The sequence below is a fragment of the Scyliorhinus torazame genome, chromosome 16, assembly GCF_047496885.1.
Source record: "Scyliorhinus torazame isolate Kashiwa2021f chromosome 16, sScyTor2.1, whole genome shotgun sequence".
Lineage (NCBI taxonomy): Eukaryota > Metazoa > Chordata > Chondrichthyes > Carcharhiniformes > Scyliorhinidae > Scyliorhinus > Scyliorhinus torazame.
Window position 1 is genome coordinate 115,687,629 of NC_092722.1, and position 16,138 is coordinate 115,703,766.

At 41.6% G+C, this 16,138-nt stretch overlaps 1 protein-coding gene across 1 annotated transcript in view; it reads left to right on the forward strand.

Moving 5' to 3' along the window:
* pcdh15b (protocadherin-related 15b) overlaps positions 1-16,138 on the forward strand; it is a 2,356,722-nt gene that overhangs the window by 378,926 nt on the left and 1,961,658 nt on the right. Inside the window, exon 4 of the mRNA XM_072478931.1 lies at positions 11,887-11,962. The gene's annotated coding sequence lies outside the window, so the exon portion shown is untranslated. The remainder of the gene's footprint in view (positions 1-11,886; positions 11,963-16,138) is intronic.

Here is a 16,138-nt window from a genome sequence, read left to right on the forward strand (position 1 = left end):
TGCATGGTAAGGAGGTGCTGGAAAAAGCCTGACATTCAACAATTGGTGGCAGCTAAAATAGCATTGATATCATGTACAAACCAAGCACAGCTGCCTAAATACACCAAGAGAAGCAAAGAGTGATATTTTCAGCACAAAGAACATGAAAAGAGAGAAAGAATTGGAATTGACAAGACTGGTGGCAGAGGATTCAGTGCTGACACGAGATTAAATTTTTTTGACTGTTTTTGGAAAGGAAAAGGAGTAATATCACCATCAGACTAAAGAAAAATAATGATGGTGCCAGACTGATGGAAAGGAGCAGCATTACAACATTAGGCTGAGCAGGTAGTAGGCAGAGGTCAGAAGAGAGTGAAACATTGGTACGCACATAATTGACAGATAAAACTGTGTTAACTGAGTGGTCAGCAAGGTTTGACACAGTCCACAAATACATTTGAAACAAATTGCAATTTTACCAATTTTACTAGAACTGACATTGTTGCAAATTTTACAAAACTGAATGACATAGATTAATTTTTAAAGTGTTTGCAGTGATATCATGGTTGCATTGTAATTCACCGACTGACCATTAGACTCTCATTCATATATAAGTGAACGTTACAGTCAGGTGACCTCAGACTGCCTGGTGAGCTGGAAGAGAGAGGTTGTTTGTGCATGATCATACTGTTATTCATCTGTTGTTTTGTATATAGTTGGCCCACAGTTAATGTAAAAAAAAATGTTTATAGCTTTAGCTACAAGTGTTCTTATAATATAAATCAAACCATCCTACAAGAACATTACATGGTACCAAGTTTTAAAAACTTAAACAAAAATTTATACTGTTAGACTTACAGGCTAATGATATCACATGCAAATATACTGATGATATTGTATTAATTTATTCCTTCAAAGGAAAAGGGGTATAGTGATATCATGGTTGTGTTGTAATTCACCGACTGACCCACTAGGAGTCTAATTAGTATATAAATGACTGTTAGAATCTGGTGACCTCAGACTGCCTAGAGAGCTGGAAGAAAGAGGTTGCTGTGCATGATTATTCTGTTATTCAGCTGTTGTTTTGTACATAGCTGACACACAGTTAATGTTAATAAATCGTTTATAGCTTTAGCTACAAGTGTTCTTGTAATAGAAATCAGGCCATCCGACAAGAACATTACAGTGTTTGCCTTTAGAAATTTCAAACGTGAGGGAAGAAATATTTGCAAAGTGGCGGGTGTTATGTAAACCTGATACATAGGGCAGAATTCTCCACCTCCCCAGCCGCATGTTTCTCTGTGGCACACCATCGTTGGCAGTGGTTCTCTGTTTTGTCAGTTGCCACCCCATGACGCTAGGAAACCCACGGGCAGTAGTGCACTGCCGATGGAACAGACAATACCGCCAGTGGAGAATTTACCCCACAATGAAAAGAAACACTTGCATTCCTAACGAACCTTTCATGGCCCCAAGATGCCAATTAAGCAGTAATTGTTGAAATGTAGATATTGGGCTGCATTCTACATGCCCTCGCCGGACTTGTTTCTGGAAGTGGGGGTAGGGTGGGGGGGGGGGGGGCGGGGTGCACATAAAAAGGGCGGGTGCCACCCCTGAGCTCACCCACAAAATACAGGTGCCGATTACCCACCATATTTAAATAGGCAATTAAGCTTGTTATCAAGCCAATTGACCTTAGTAATAAATTGCCCACAGCATAAAATATTTGGTGTTGCCAGTTGGGCGGAAGCAAGCAGCTCAATTGTTTTAAATGGCATTCATCAATGGAATGAAGGGGAGTTCAATCTTGTGGGTGCTGCCCTTTAAGGATCAGGGGTGGCCCACCTAAGATGGAATGACTCCCTTTCTTCCAAACCCCCCACAGCCTTGAGCTCAAAGCCTCCCGCCCAACCCCCTGACCTCAAAAATCCTTCCTGCCCAAGACTGGACTGGTTCGCTTTGGCGATCCATTGGCTTTCCTCTTTCTCTTCTTGCTGTCTGGGCAGCGATCCCTAACTCTTGGTGCTGCTGACAATGAAGGAGTTGCCGAGCAATCTGATTGACCACCTGCTCAAGAGGATGGGAGGGGCTGAAGTCCTACGTAGCTCTTGTTAAGCCTCCCGTAACCTGTTGTGGTTGTGCGGCGACTGGCGTGGAGCGGGTAGGCTCCATGTTAACTTTGATTCTGGGGGAATGAGCCTTCCAACCCCAACACCACTGATCACCTCCCCACTCCCACTGATACCCCTCTATTATTCAGCCCATTGTTGTAATGTAAGAGGCATGGTAACCAATTTGTGCACAGATAGGCCTCATAAATAAAATAAATAAACAGGATATCTGTTTTAGGTCTTGGTTAAGACATAAATATTGGTGAGGACATCTTGTTATTATTTTAATAGTGGAGTGAGATTTTAACAAGGACACAGGGAGGTCACACCAAGTAAAAATAAGAACAAAGTTTTATTTACAAATGATACATATACACTTCCCGGAAGTCTCCTACCGGGCTAGTTTCTGTTTGGTGCCTTACTGGCCAACCTTGGATACACTGGGTAATTGGGATACATCACCCTGAGAGGGGCAGTTTGTACTCTGCCAAGGGCACGGAGACGACAAGCATTCCCATCCCGTAGGTCCCATGTGGGATATTACTGCGTCTTTGACATTCACTAAAGAGGGCAGGTTGAGCCTTGGTTTAGCATCTCAGCTGAAACAATTGGGTAAATATGACAGTGTTGTTAGTACTCACTCAGCACTACATTAAATTATGTGTTCATATCCCTCAATTTGAACTTGATGTCTTCTGACTCAGAGCAAGAGAGCTACCATTGAGGCTAAAAACAGGATGCCTTTGAGCCCAGACCATAAAGAACAAGTGCAAAGTTAAATTCTATTGTTAGAAATGTCTGGTGATCTTTTGGAGAGAGTGAGCTTGTAAATCCTTCAAAACGTTTGAGCATCTTACATTCAGAATTTTGTCCCTACAGCCTACTATCTAATTATATTATTGTAGTAATGCAGAGGTGCCAGAATAGGGCTCCTTTATAATCTGAACTGGATAGAAACGTAGAAAATAGGAGCAGGAGTAGGTCATTCGGTCCTTTATGGCTTATATCCCACTCAGTAACCTATTCCCGCTTTCCCCCCCTATACTTTGATCCAGGAGTTATATATAACTCCTTCTTAAAAACGTAAAATGTTTTGGCCTCAACTGCTTTTTGTGACAGAGAATTTCACGGGCTCACAACTCTTTGGGGAAGACATTTCTCCTCATTCCAGTCCTAAATGGTTTACCTAATATCCTTAAACTGTGACCATTGGTTCTGGAGACCCCCACCATCAAGAACATTCTTCCTGCATCTACCCTATCTCATCCTGTAAGAATTTTATAGGTTTCTATGAGATCGCCCCCCCCCCCCCCCCCCCCCATTCTTCTAAACTCCAGCAAATATAATCCTAACTGACTCAATCTTCCCTCATATGTAGGTCCCGCCATCCCAGGAATTAATCTGGTAAACCTTTTCTGCACTCCCTCTGTGTAAGAACATCCTTCCCCAGATAAAGAAATTAAACTGCACACAATGGGCGGGACCTACCGGTCGTGTTGCGCCCAAAAAGCAGCGCGGCACAACACAACCAGAAGATGCTGGGAGAGCCCACTTCCGGGATACAACTGGCTCGCCACACCTCACGAGATCTGAGATGATCTTGTGAGATGTTACGATGTGAATTGTGGGTGGGACTACTTTCTGGCAAATCTGCAATTCGAGTGAGACAGCTAGTTCCCTCCTCGTCAACTCTTCTAGTTACATCCTAGAATTCCAATAGATTTGCCAAGCATGATTCCCCTTTCATAAATCCATGCTGACTCTGTCCGATCCTGCCACTGGTTTCCAAGTGCTCTGCTATTAAATATTTTATAATGTACTGTAACATTTTCCACACAATCGAGGTTGGGCTGACTGATCTATAATTCCCTGTTTCACCTCTACCTTCCTCCGATCTGCAGGAGCCAGTCTATTTAATCTCTTCACATACCTATAGAAGCTGTTATAATCAGTTTTTATGTTCCTTACTCTCATGCTCCATTTTCCCCTTCTTAATCAATCCCTTTGTCCTCCTTTGCTGAATTCTAAACTGTTCTCAATCCTCAGGTCTGCTATTTTTTCTGGCCAATTTGTATGCCTCTTCCTTGGATCAAATACGATCTCAAATTTCCCTTGTATGCCATGGTTTGGCCACTTTCCAGTTTTATTTATGTGCCGGGCAGGAATGAACATTTGTTGCAGTTCACCCATGCGCTCTTTAAATGTTTGCCATTGCCTATCCACCATCATCCCTTGAAGTAACATTCCCCAATCCATCATAGACAACTCGTACCTCATAGCGTCGTAGTTTCCTTTATTTAGATTCAGGACCCTTGTCTCAAAATCAACAACGTCACTCTTAATTTGATGAACAATTCCAACATGTTATCATGGGTCTTCTCTGGATTCCTGTAATATGTTTGTTTAATTTTTCCAAAAGGGGACTGAAACTCTTCAGTGAGCAGAATCAGTTACAAATAATTAAGCTGTTTTAAAGTTTCAAAAAAATCACAATTTTCCTAACCTGTCTTCTGATCTTGACCAGCTTTGGGCCTCAAGTGCACAAGTTTCCTCTCACTAGGCAAGGCTTTCTTAACACATAGATGTCTAGCTCCAGGTCCCAGACCTATGCCTTACAGTCCTTTGTTTGAAAACTGACTGACTGTCAAAAGTCTCTTTTTAACCGAGATTTGAGAAAATGGAAGCATGGGCCTGCAGTTTCTTCAGGGATTTACCAACAGACAAGTCAACTGAGTGAATGCTCCTTCCTCAAGAGTATATTCTCAGCTCACATCAACAGATACAATCATTCTGCGTGATCCAACGGCCACACTGCGCCCAAAAAGCAGCTCCTCGCAGCACAGTGTGGCCAATAAAAGCCAGGAGACCCTGCTCCCGGGATCTACTCGGATGCAAAGGCCTTGGAAGATCTAACGCGATCTCATGAGACGTTGTGATGTAAATCCCGCTGGTTGTGGGCGGGGCCACTTTTTAGCAAATCTGCATATTAGAGTGAGACAGCAATCTCACTTTAACATGAAGTTTACCGAGGCACCCGGGCGAATGCCATTCAGGACTGGTCTCCACAAACGGGGACCAGATGGAATGGCACTCGTTGTGATCTCCCAGGGGATCAGAGGGTCCAGGTGCATGCCCTTTGGATAGAGTGGTCCCCTGGCACTGCTGGTAGTGCCACCTGGGTGCCAGCCTGGTACTCCAAGGTGCCCATGTGGCACAGTCAGTTGGCAGGGTTATTGTCAGGGTGCCAAGTTGGCACCCTCTGATTGTGCATTTGAACTTGGGGAGGGCTGGGAGCCTCAGAAATCTCTTGCTATACTGAGGAGTTCCTCCGATGAGGCCCCTTATTTAACATGAGTGCTGTTTTATAGCCTTGTGTTTCTTAGTGCTGCGATCGCCGGAAACAAGCAGCTAAACGTGCTTGCTATAGCACTTTGTTCCCATTTATTTGAATCGCACCCAACAGATGTGAAAATTCATTGGGAATCTCTAAACTAACTGACCAAAAAGCTAACCTATTGCTCCCAGCTTTGCTGTTCAACTTCTTGAGAACAATATTTACCACAATACTAACATCTTTAATGTAATTGAACAAAGATCCTTTCTTAGTTCACGTGAGGGACAACTGGTGATGGAAATGAAAGATAGAAAGAGGGAGAGAATGTCAGGATTTTTCTTGCATTGTGTTATTTTGTGCTAAAGGGTTCTTTCTTCACAAATAGTTCCTGTCAATTTTAAGGTTTCCTTGCTTGACCAAGAAGACAGGAACTTGAGTCAGATGCCTGATGACCAGAGCATTATACAGCCTCACAAGACTCCAGTGAGCAGGTGCAAAACTGTTGTGTCACGCTGAATGGCCACCAGATAATCCCAACGATCACCCCACATTGTGTAGAGGCTGTAAGGCACACCATAGAGGAGCGAGCTACGGACACAACAGGCAAGTTGGAGATAGCATCCGTGACACAGTTGGGGAGACTGTTTTCTGTTGAGAAAAATGGGTTTTGCACCAGCTGCACGTGGATAGCAATCAGATGAAAGATGGCACAGTATCTGCATTTAATCACTGCAGTATTTTACAAGGATACAATTTGTTTCTTTTAAAAAAATTATGCAGACATTGTTTTGGAGTGTGAAGTGCATTATGTGTGTTTGTGAGTGTTTTTTGAAAGTGGAATTTGAAGCAATCAGCAGGGCTCTTGATTTACAAACAGGTTGGATACTTTCCCAGCGGTTATGGCATGCCAGACATGCAGCAGGCACAAAACATTAAATAGATGTGAATGGCTAATACAGTACACTGCACATTGCTGACAAGTGAGCTGCAGCCTTTGGCTGGCTGCTGACCTGCAATGTCACATTGGAGCATTCAATTGTAAGGTTACCTTTAGGTAAAGTTTCAGTTTTATAGGCAATCAAACTGAATTCCCAGAATAAACACTTTTAGGTATGTTTTCACACAGCCATCTGTTAACTTTATGATGCCAGACGGCGAGTAAGGAAAGTGCTATTTTTATAGTATTTCCATAGCAGATATGCATTTTATCATAATGAAATATAGAGTAATATTAAAATCCTGTCACTGATCCATTTTACCAAGTACATAAAATGTACTTAAAGTCATTGCTTTATACCTTATTTTATTTTGTAACAAATGTGCAAGATTTAAGTAATTTGTACTGTTGTTACTTATAATTTGTTACTAAAACCATCTTACTTTCAAGAGCAGAGTTTGGGAACTCCAAGTTCTGACAGATCTCGTAGTTTCCTCACATGCACAAATGGGGAGGGGGCTGCACGTGTGCTCTTCAGCAATTTGAGTTCTTAGGGCTGAGGATAGGCCACCCGGTGCATCTGCGCAGGAAGAGAAAATGCTGTGAAAACCCAGATGATGTGACTTGGAACAGAACACCATTGAAGACAAGTGTCCCAAGCAGGGGACAGGAAGAGGTTCCAAAAGGGACTCTGTGTTTACTGACATCTGGATGGATTGCTGAGAAAACCATGGACTTTTTCTTACTACTTAAGTGTTCAATGTAGTGTGTTGAACCACAGTTTGCTTGTTAATTCACAAACACCTTATACTAACCCTGAATATTAAAGAATGAGATAAATATTGTAAATTGTTTTTATCTTTCTGAACTAGCATAGTAAGGTATATTTTTATTTGCTCAAAACTCATGAAATCTTGCGGCTTTATTCTCCTAGCAAGTGTTCTGAATCACAATTTTTTTCTACTTTAAACAAAATGTGATGAGTCCCTAATCAAATCTTAACAAAAACCTGAAACTCTGGTCAAAGATCACAATAAAGTATGCAACACATATCCTCAGTAATTTCAAGTTGCTCATCTTTTGAAAATGAAGAAAGATAGTCATGTTTCTAATGAAGATAGTTATGAACTTGGTAGAGGCTAGCAAGTTTGTTTCTGAAAAGGAAAAAAAATCTAAAATCCCAATTATTGACGAAAAGAACAAAGCCACAAGATTTCATAGTGTAAAACAGATTTTTTTATTCTACAAGAGTTACACGAAGCAACAACTAAATACTGTCTGCAATTCTCCAGCCATTCATGCCGGCAGGATACTTTGGTCCCACCAGCAGCGCATGTCTGCCGTGGGGTTCCCAGCGGCGTGGTGTGGCTTCATTGCAAATTCCCATTGACAGTGGCAGGAGCAGAGAATCCCACCACCTGCAAATGGCACGCTGCCTCCCGCCAGTGAGAAACACATGGCTGGGAGGCCGGAGTATCTCACCTGCCATCTTGGGTAGCTGCCTTGTTACGCACAGAGGAGGAGAGATGAACTGAAACCCCCAATTTCCTTTTGTTACTGTCCACAATCAATGTGTTCATTTCGGAAATGTTGAGATGCGTGTTTCTAAGATCACCTTCATTGTGTGGTCAGTTTAAAGACACATCAGCAGACTTGAATGGGTTTAGAAATTAAGAAGATCTTTTGTTCACATACTCACTCCAAAAAGCATCCAAATGCAACGTCATTCACACACGATGTACCCAGGAAAGGTACAATTAATGAAGATTGTCCTTCTACAAGTTTAAACCAAAATAATAGTTAACAGTTCATGTGTTTGACTTGTTGCAGGACATCAGCCTGTGTAGTCAGGGCACAGATGCACCTTTTTGCACTCAGCGTAGTACAGATAAGTTTAAATTGCTGATGAACATTGGGATTATTGCAGAATTTTCAGAAGAGATGGCTTCTCAGCAGATCATGAAATCGATTCCTTATGGCTTTCTTACCAGGGGGTCAGGTGTTGTACTGGTGGACATTTTGAGCAAAACAGAATCAGGCTAAGAGGCTTTTAAGATTTTCACAGCCTCTAGGTTCTTAAAGGCAAAGATTGCACTGCCTTTTTACTGCTGCTGTTCTGCCACTTTCAGTGTCTCTGCCGGACTGTTCAGAGTTCTACTGAGTTTTGGATAAAACTCATTATCTCAAGCCAGTTTCAGTCACATGACCAACACTGACATCGCCCAACCAGAATGGTTTGGAAACCCCAAACCATCACTTTGGAATGGAAGATAGATGATGGTCTTTCAAATTCTACTTGTGGATAACAGGTTCTGTCAGCCTGGTTTCTTTTGCAACCCTGAAGACAGAATGTAGGAATCCATTGACTATGTTTGAGTAAGCTTTGACAATGGCAGTTGTGAATTCTGCAGAGGGGTGGGGTGTTGCGTGTATATGTCCATTCTGGGAGGAAGCGCTGCAATCGGATGACTCAAAAATAACTTTCTGGAAGGTTGAAATAGTCTGTTGAATAATCAGAAGTCATCTGACCTCTTGGGAGCCATCTCAGTCATCTTTGTGAGTGGGCATTTTAAAATATAAAAGTCTTCCACGGGAATACAGCCCATGTTTCAAGTTATGAATAGGAAGGCCTTTGCTCAGCATGTCAACCTACATTCTAACACTCAGAATCAACATTAGTTGGTTAGTCCAAAGACGTGCAGGTTGGGGGGATTGGCCATGCTAAAATTGCCCTTAATGTCCAAAATAAAGGTTAGGAGGGGTTATTGGGTTACGGGGATAGGGTGGAAGTGAGGGCTTAAGTGTGTCTGTGCAGACTTGATGGGCCAAATGGCCTCCTTCTGCACTGTTCTATGTTCTAGTTACACAAATTATAGATTACCCATCAAGTGGCAAGTACAACTAAGAAAGATCTTACAAATTGGCTCGGCAATCGACTCACACACAGGTCATCGAACCCGGTAACAAAGCCCTTCAAAATACCATCTTCTTCACAAAGAATTTCACCTGCTCTTCTTCTAGGAGCTAGCCTTATGCCCAGCAAAGTGCTCCGCACAACCAACTGAATTCCATGGGCATGGTCTTCACCAAAAATAACACACACCTGCAGATCTTCTTCAACTCTGTCTGGATGGCATAGATCCGCTAATATTAAGCAAGAGATAAAGCTATAGCAACCTACTCTATTCACAGCTTTGGGATCTAGCCTCTGTCTTCTTCAGCTTGCCCAGACTGCACCATTCAACTCGATCATCCAATGCAACAACTGGGCATGGACGGCTGTGTGCCCATATATCTAGCCTCAACCAGGTTTAGTCTGCCCAGAAGCTTTGATTTTCAATTTTTTAATATCCGTTTCAATTTTTCTTTCCTTAGAAGCTGGGGAGATTCTATTTACCATTTTCAGTTCGGATTTGCCTCAGAAAATGCTAGCTTTGAAACCACAAATTCCATCACGATTGTCGCTTCTATGAAAATCATGCCATGCGCATTGAGTATTTTAATATGCAAGATGAAAGAAGGCAGAATATGTTCATTTGGATATTTAAGTAATCACTTCATGAATTGCAGCATTCTCCAAGTACTGCAGTCATCTACTATAACCGATAAATGTACCTTTCTGAATCGGTTGATTATTTGCTACAAATACCTGCTGGTGTTTCAGTGCTACGCCGTGACCTTTAATTTTAAAGTGCATGAAAACGATCTTTATCAATATGATTTAGTTGATTTTAAATTCCTCACCGCTGGTAAATAACAATCGCACCTGGTAATTGATGGGGATGTAGGTTGTCAAAAGAGACAACATTCAAAATAAATGTCAAAGTCTTGTCAGAAAAGCAGTACTTCTTGGAATTTACTTTTGAAACTGGAGGATACGAAAACCAGAACAGAGCACAATACATTGCAGGACAATTTTCCATATGTAGACCACCTATCCACCTTGTATTGTCCTACTAAGTTTAAACTGGTGATACATATCATGAATTTACAAATTTCATTTGTAGTTGCCTGAATTAAATATTTGTGTTGAATATATTTGTAATCATTAGAATCAATGACATCTTACACAAAACATTTCAAACACTTTTACAAAATGCAGGTTTTCTTTTTAGTTTATGTTAAAATGTTAAGCTTTTTTAGACATTCTGGCCAAAAAGAAGATGTTCCACATGTAATTTATGCATACATTTGTTGCATCTTATTTTATTTCTTTTCTACACCTTTGCTACCTCGGCACAATAGGAGTGCTGCACTGTCAGAGGTGCTGCTCTTTGAATTAGACATTAAACCGGGTCCCATCATTCTCCCAGGCAGCAGGCCTCATGGCCTGCTTAAAAGATACAGGGAGTTCTCCCCAGTGTTCTGGCTAACATTTTTACCTCATAAAAACAGAAATAAAACAGATCTGTTAATTCTCTCTTGCTGCATGTAGAATGTTGCTGTGCACAAATTGGCTGCCATGTTTCCCCACATAACAATGGTTGCTAACATTTCAAATGTACTTAATTAGCTAAAAGCACCTTAGAATATCTTGAGGCCCTGAGAGGCACTATATAAGTTCAAATTATTTAATACTGACAATGTGGACACAAGAACTGTGCAATATTTGAATTTAAGAACCATGTCCTTCTATCCACTACTTTAGCTCACAAGCCACTTGTTATATTATGAGCTCTTATTGTGACTGCAGGCTGTGTTGTAGATTTTGAAATAGGGGTGAGCAGGTCATCAGTAGGTATGACCTTGTCATTTTTTTTCTATAATTGAATGTGGGCAAAATTGAATGTGCCACATCCATTATAAATTACTCTCTCAAAAAACATTCCAAAAGTAGAATCCGTAAGTTCTTTTAACAAGAAATCAGGTCCTTTCGTGAAAAAGAAAAATATGAAAGGGTACAAGCAGCAGGAGAAAAGAACAGACTGAATGGCCCATATGGAGAAAAGCACTGGTGCAAATTTGATAAGCAAAATGGCATGATTTCTTTCTTTGTCTGTGAATTGTATTCTTTCCAAAATGAAACAAAATTAGACATTCCATTGTCGCAACCTAGAGAATAAGGTGATTGATTATCTGAAGTATGAGCAATACAAATAAAAATGTGATTGCTTTATTGCAGCTTCAAAAATGTCCCATTTTTGAAATCTGGCTAGTTACATTTCTGATGGGGTGACTTATTTTAGCAAGCACGACTCGATTAGGGGAAATGTAGCTTTCACGAAGAATATTTTATCAGAGTTTTGAAACTATTGAACCACCACTTCAAAAACCAACTCAGGAAAAATTAAGTTAATTATATCAAGCTTAGACTGCCCTAGGTACTCAACATTTATTGTAAACAACACCCCTGCTGCTCGTAAAGCATTATTCGTTTATTCATTAAATTTGTCAAATTTATTCATGGAAGCATGTCTAAGTTAAGGAAAATGCAGTGAGGTTCAACAGGAAAAGCAAATGAATTCTAATTCTGCACTTGATGTAAAGACCTTGAAGTAATACTAATCAGTGACACTATCTTGCAGGAGGATGATGACATAATTCACAAGAGTGGAATGGATTCTACTGTCACTGTCACCAACAGAAATATGAGTGAATAAGGTAGGAGGCACCGTGTTTGTTTCTGAACAATCATTGAAAAATAAGACCGGCTCCTCTGATGTTTTAAAGCAAAACTGTTTTCAAATATGTGATTCATTCTGCCCCCAAAGAGAAAATGCTGTAAAATCTCAGCAGGGCTGGCAGCATCTGTAGGGAGAAAAAAGAGCTAACGTTTCGAGTCCAGATAACCTTTGTCAAAGCTTTGACAAAGAGTCATCTGGACTCGAAATATTAGCACTTTTCTCTCCCTTCAGATGCTGCCAGACATGCTGAGATTTTACAGCATTTTCTCTTTGGTTTCAGATTCCAGCATCCGCAGTAATTTGCTTTTATTCATTCTGCCACCACGGAAATGATTCAATGGTGCCGAGAAGGCTTCCACAGAGTCATGTTAGTAAAATGATAATTATTGCCACATTTAACGAAAGCTTGAATACCTGTGGATCGCATTTGCAGCAACCTCCCTTTGGTGCTGAAGCTCTGAGCATCTTTGTGAGCTGGGACAGGGTAGTCACTTCCTATGTTTGCACAGATGGCTTTATTTTGTTAAAGGTAACAGGTAATCATAACCTTTGTCCATAATTAGTTCTTTTAAATAGAACATTTGGTATCAGTCGTGCTACTGAAAGGTACACACTAAATTTTACATTTTGTTCAAAATTTCCACTTTGGGCTCTCATCAATATTTGACTTTCTGACCAAATTCCTCAGATTTGTGATCAATAGAATCCCTTTTCAAATCAAGGTCTAGATATTGGTTAAATCCATGTCTAATTCATAGGCATTAAATGAGTACCATAATGTTGCATATGGTATACACACGCATATTGTACACTGGAAGTATACTGCTAACTTCTAGGGTAAGGGAAGAAAGAAAAGTTCCACTGCAGTGCTAAAGACCAATGCCAACAGTCCCTTTCCTCCCATTTACTTTCCTCCTCTCTGAAGGTTGGAGTCTTGTTCTGTATTTTCTGTACCATCTGTTAACTGAACTAGTTTATTCGCACTATTTCCAGGAAATACATAATGGGTTACAGAAAAGGCACATAAGTCTCTTCAAGGCCACACTGCCTGCTACCTAGTGTACCTGGCACATGATTGGCTGATGTCAGTGCTACATCATCATGTACCTCATAGATTGGCATATCCATTCTGCTAACACTTTACACTGGGCCAGCAGAGAAAGCGTCCACAGCGATCCAGTCGGCAAAGTGGTGTCATAGTGCACAAGAACATCCACGGAATGAATCGATCTTTAATGGATTGAAAAGCCGTGAGTTCCACAATCCAGAACCATTGTTCTCTTCAGGGTTCCATGACTGTGAACAATTTAGGGATAAATTCTCCCACCTGGTTTACACATCCCAAGCAAATCTTGAATGTCTGTGATGAACGTCAGTTGGGCAAATTCAGTTCTGGCCATTGTTTTCTGTGGATTGAATGTAACATCATGCCATTGGATGATATGTCCTAGGAGTTTTATATTGACCTTTAGAGAACATGCACTTGTCGTTTAGCATGAGGTCTGCTTCCTGGAGAGCCGTGAGGATCTCTCATCCTTCGGTTATGTTTGACTCTTGTAGAATCACGTATGAGAATGTTGTCCACATGGCAGATCATACCTGGTTTGCCCTCGAGGATTGTTGACATAGTACATTGAAATATCTCAGGGGCAGATGAAATGCCAAAAAAGGAGACGTTTAAAGCAAAATGGACCAAGGGATATGATAGAGGTTGTCAGCAGCCTGGATTCAATGTCAAGGGGTATTTTTCAAAATCTGATGTTCACATGAAGCTTGGTAAAAAGATGCTATTGACGAGCTTGGCCAAAACTGTCATCTACCGATGCCATTGTGTGGGCTTCCTACTGCACGATCTCATTGAGGTATATAAGAAGGTGGCCATTGGGCTTGGGAATACTGACCGGACCAGAATACCAGCATACTGGTTGTGTAACCAGGGAAATAAAGCCCCTCTCTAACAGGCAGTGAAATTTCTCCTTAATTTTGGGCAAAAGTTGATGTGGCACTCTCCTAGGGTAAACAGGCACACTGGCATAATCTCTGGGAGAAGAGAAATTTGATATTTTTCAGCTTCCCCAGCCCTTGAAAACGTTGTGGAAAATTCCTGGCAGAATGTGATCCTGGCGTCCAATGGAAGAACCTCATTGACTTTCTGCAAGGTGCCGAACTGTTCACACACACATTCCTGCCACAAACATATTCCTGCTAAGTAGGCAAATGCTTTGGATGCAAATGACATAAAGGGCCTCTGTAATCTGTCATGCCATGTGGCACGGTGTAGGGGTAATCTGACCCTTTACATATTTGTTCCTCCCAGCCCCTGGAGTTCTATATTGCAAGACTGAAGAGGAATTATAAGGAGCCACTATTACAAGTGCGCCTATCAGGCTGCATCACAGCCTGGTATGGCAACTGCTCGGCCAAGGACCAGAAGAAACTACAGAGAGTCATGAACACCGCCCAGTCCATCACACAAACCGCCTCCCACCCATTGACTCTGTCTACACTTCCCACTGCCTTGGAAAATTGGACAGCATAATCAAAGACCCCTCTCACCCGGCTTACTCACTCTTCCAACTTCTTGCATCGGGCAGGAGATACAAAAGTCTGAGAACTCGCACTAACAGATTCCAAAACAGCTTCGTCCGCGCTGTTACTAGACTCCTAAACAATCCTCTTATGGACTGATCTGATCTCTTCACACATCTTCTCTACCGAGTAGTACTACACTCCTGTATGCTTAACCCGATGCCTGTGTCTATGTATTTATATTGTGCATTTTATGTTTGCCCTATTATATATTTTATTTTCATGTACGGAATGGTCTGAATTGCACGCAGAACAATACTTTTCACTGTACCTCGGTACACGTGACAATAAATAAATCCAATCCAATGCAAGGTGATCAGCCAGTACAGATATCCCTATACCTGTATCAAGTTTGAAGAATGTTGAGAGCCCTTTGACCTCTAAGTTGATGGACCAAAACTCCTGCAAATGCTGGCAAACTTCACTGATGAAGTCTGAAATAAGCGTAATCTTCTCATGGTGCTGTCATTTTCCCTATTTGTTGGAGACTGTTACATACAGGGGTGGAGAGGCAAATTGAACTCTTATTTTTTCCATCGTGTGTTCATAAGCAGATGTGTTTTAATTTTAGAAATAGGCTATAGCATGTTTCCCCAAATCCCCTGTCTGTGAAGTCAATTTTAAAGTGACTTGCAACAATCTCTCTTTCAGGTTAAATCAGAAGTATTGCTTTTTCATGCATTCAAACCTGGAAGGTGGTTATTGCAACTACATGCATACGCACAAAAGCACTTAAGTAGGGAATATAAAAGAAAAAAGTTTTACAATTAGGAATAATTTTTAAAAAAATGATAAAAGATATGCTCGGGATTTTCCATCGGCGGGATCCTTAGCCCCGGCGGCAGAGCACCCACACCCGTGCGTTTCCTGATGGCTTGGGGTGGCCCACAATAGAAAACCCATTGGCCAGCTGCGGGAATGGAGAATCCCACTGCTGGTGAGGGCAGTCACACAGGAAAACAGGGCAGGCACAGAGAATCCCACCCATGGATATTAATTCATGAGAATGTCAGTCTAGTGAGTGTTCCTTCACATAGGAAGATGTGTTCAGCTAGCTGAAGGCAGAAGTAGTCAAATTCCTTCAAAGTTAGTGATGGTGCAGCAAGATGTGGTTGGTATCCAGAGACTTGGTCCACCCTATAGGTATGGCAGGAACCTTCCAGAGACCTAGGCTTCAAGGAGGTTAGGCAGGCTTTGTTGTCAGCGTGGTTTTGGTATTGACGGCTGGTTGTTTGAGCAAGATTTAATTTGCACAGATTATGATCTCTTTCACGTCCTATGGACATGGCAGCCATTGTAATTGAGCAGAAATGCTGGAAATGTCCCATCCTGCGGCATTTGGACAACTCAGTTCACCTTGTTGGGCAATCTTGCCATCCTGTCACCTTGTGCCACAGCACAAACATTTCAGAATGATGGCGGATTGGTTTCCTGCCTTAAGTGCCTTTTTGGCAGGCTTTGGCATGGATGCACTTACTGAGTTTGACCTTCCAAGACATGTGCACCTTCGCGGCACTTAGGTATATTGCAAGCTAGTGGACTAAATTTGCTCAGTCGGGACAGG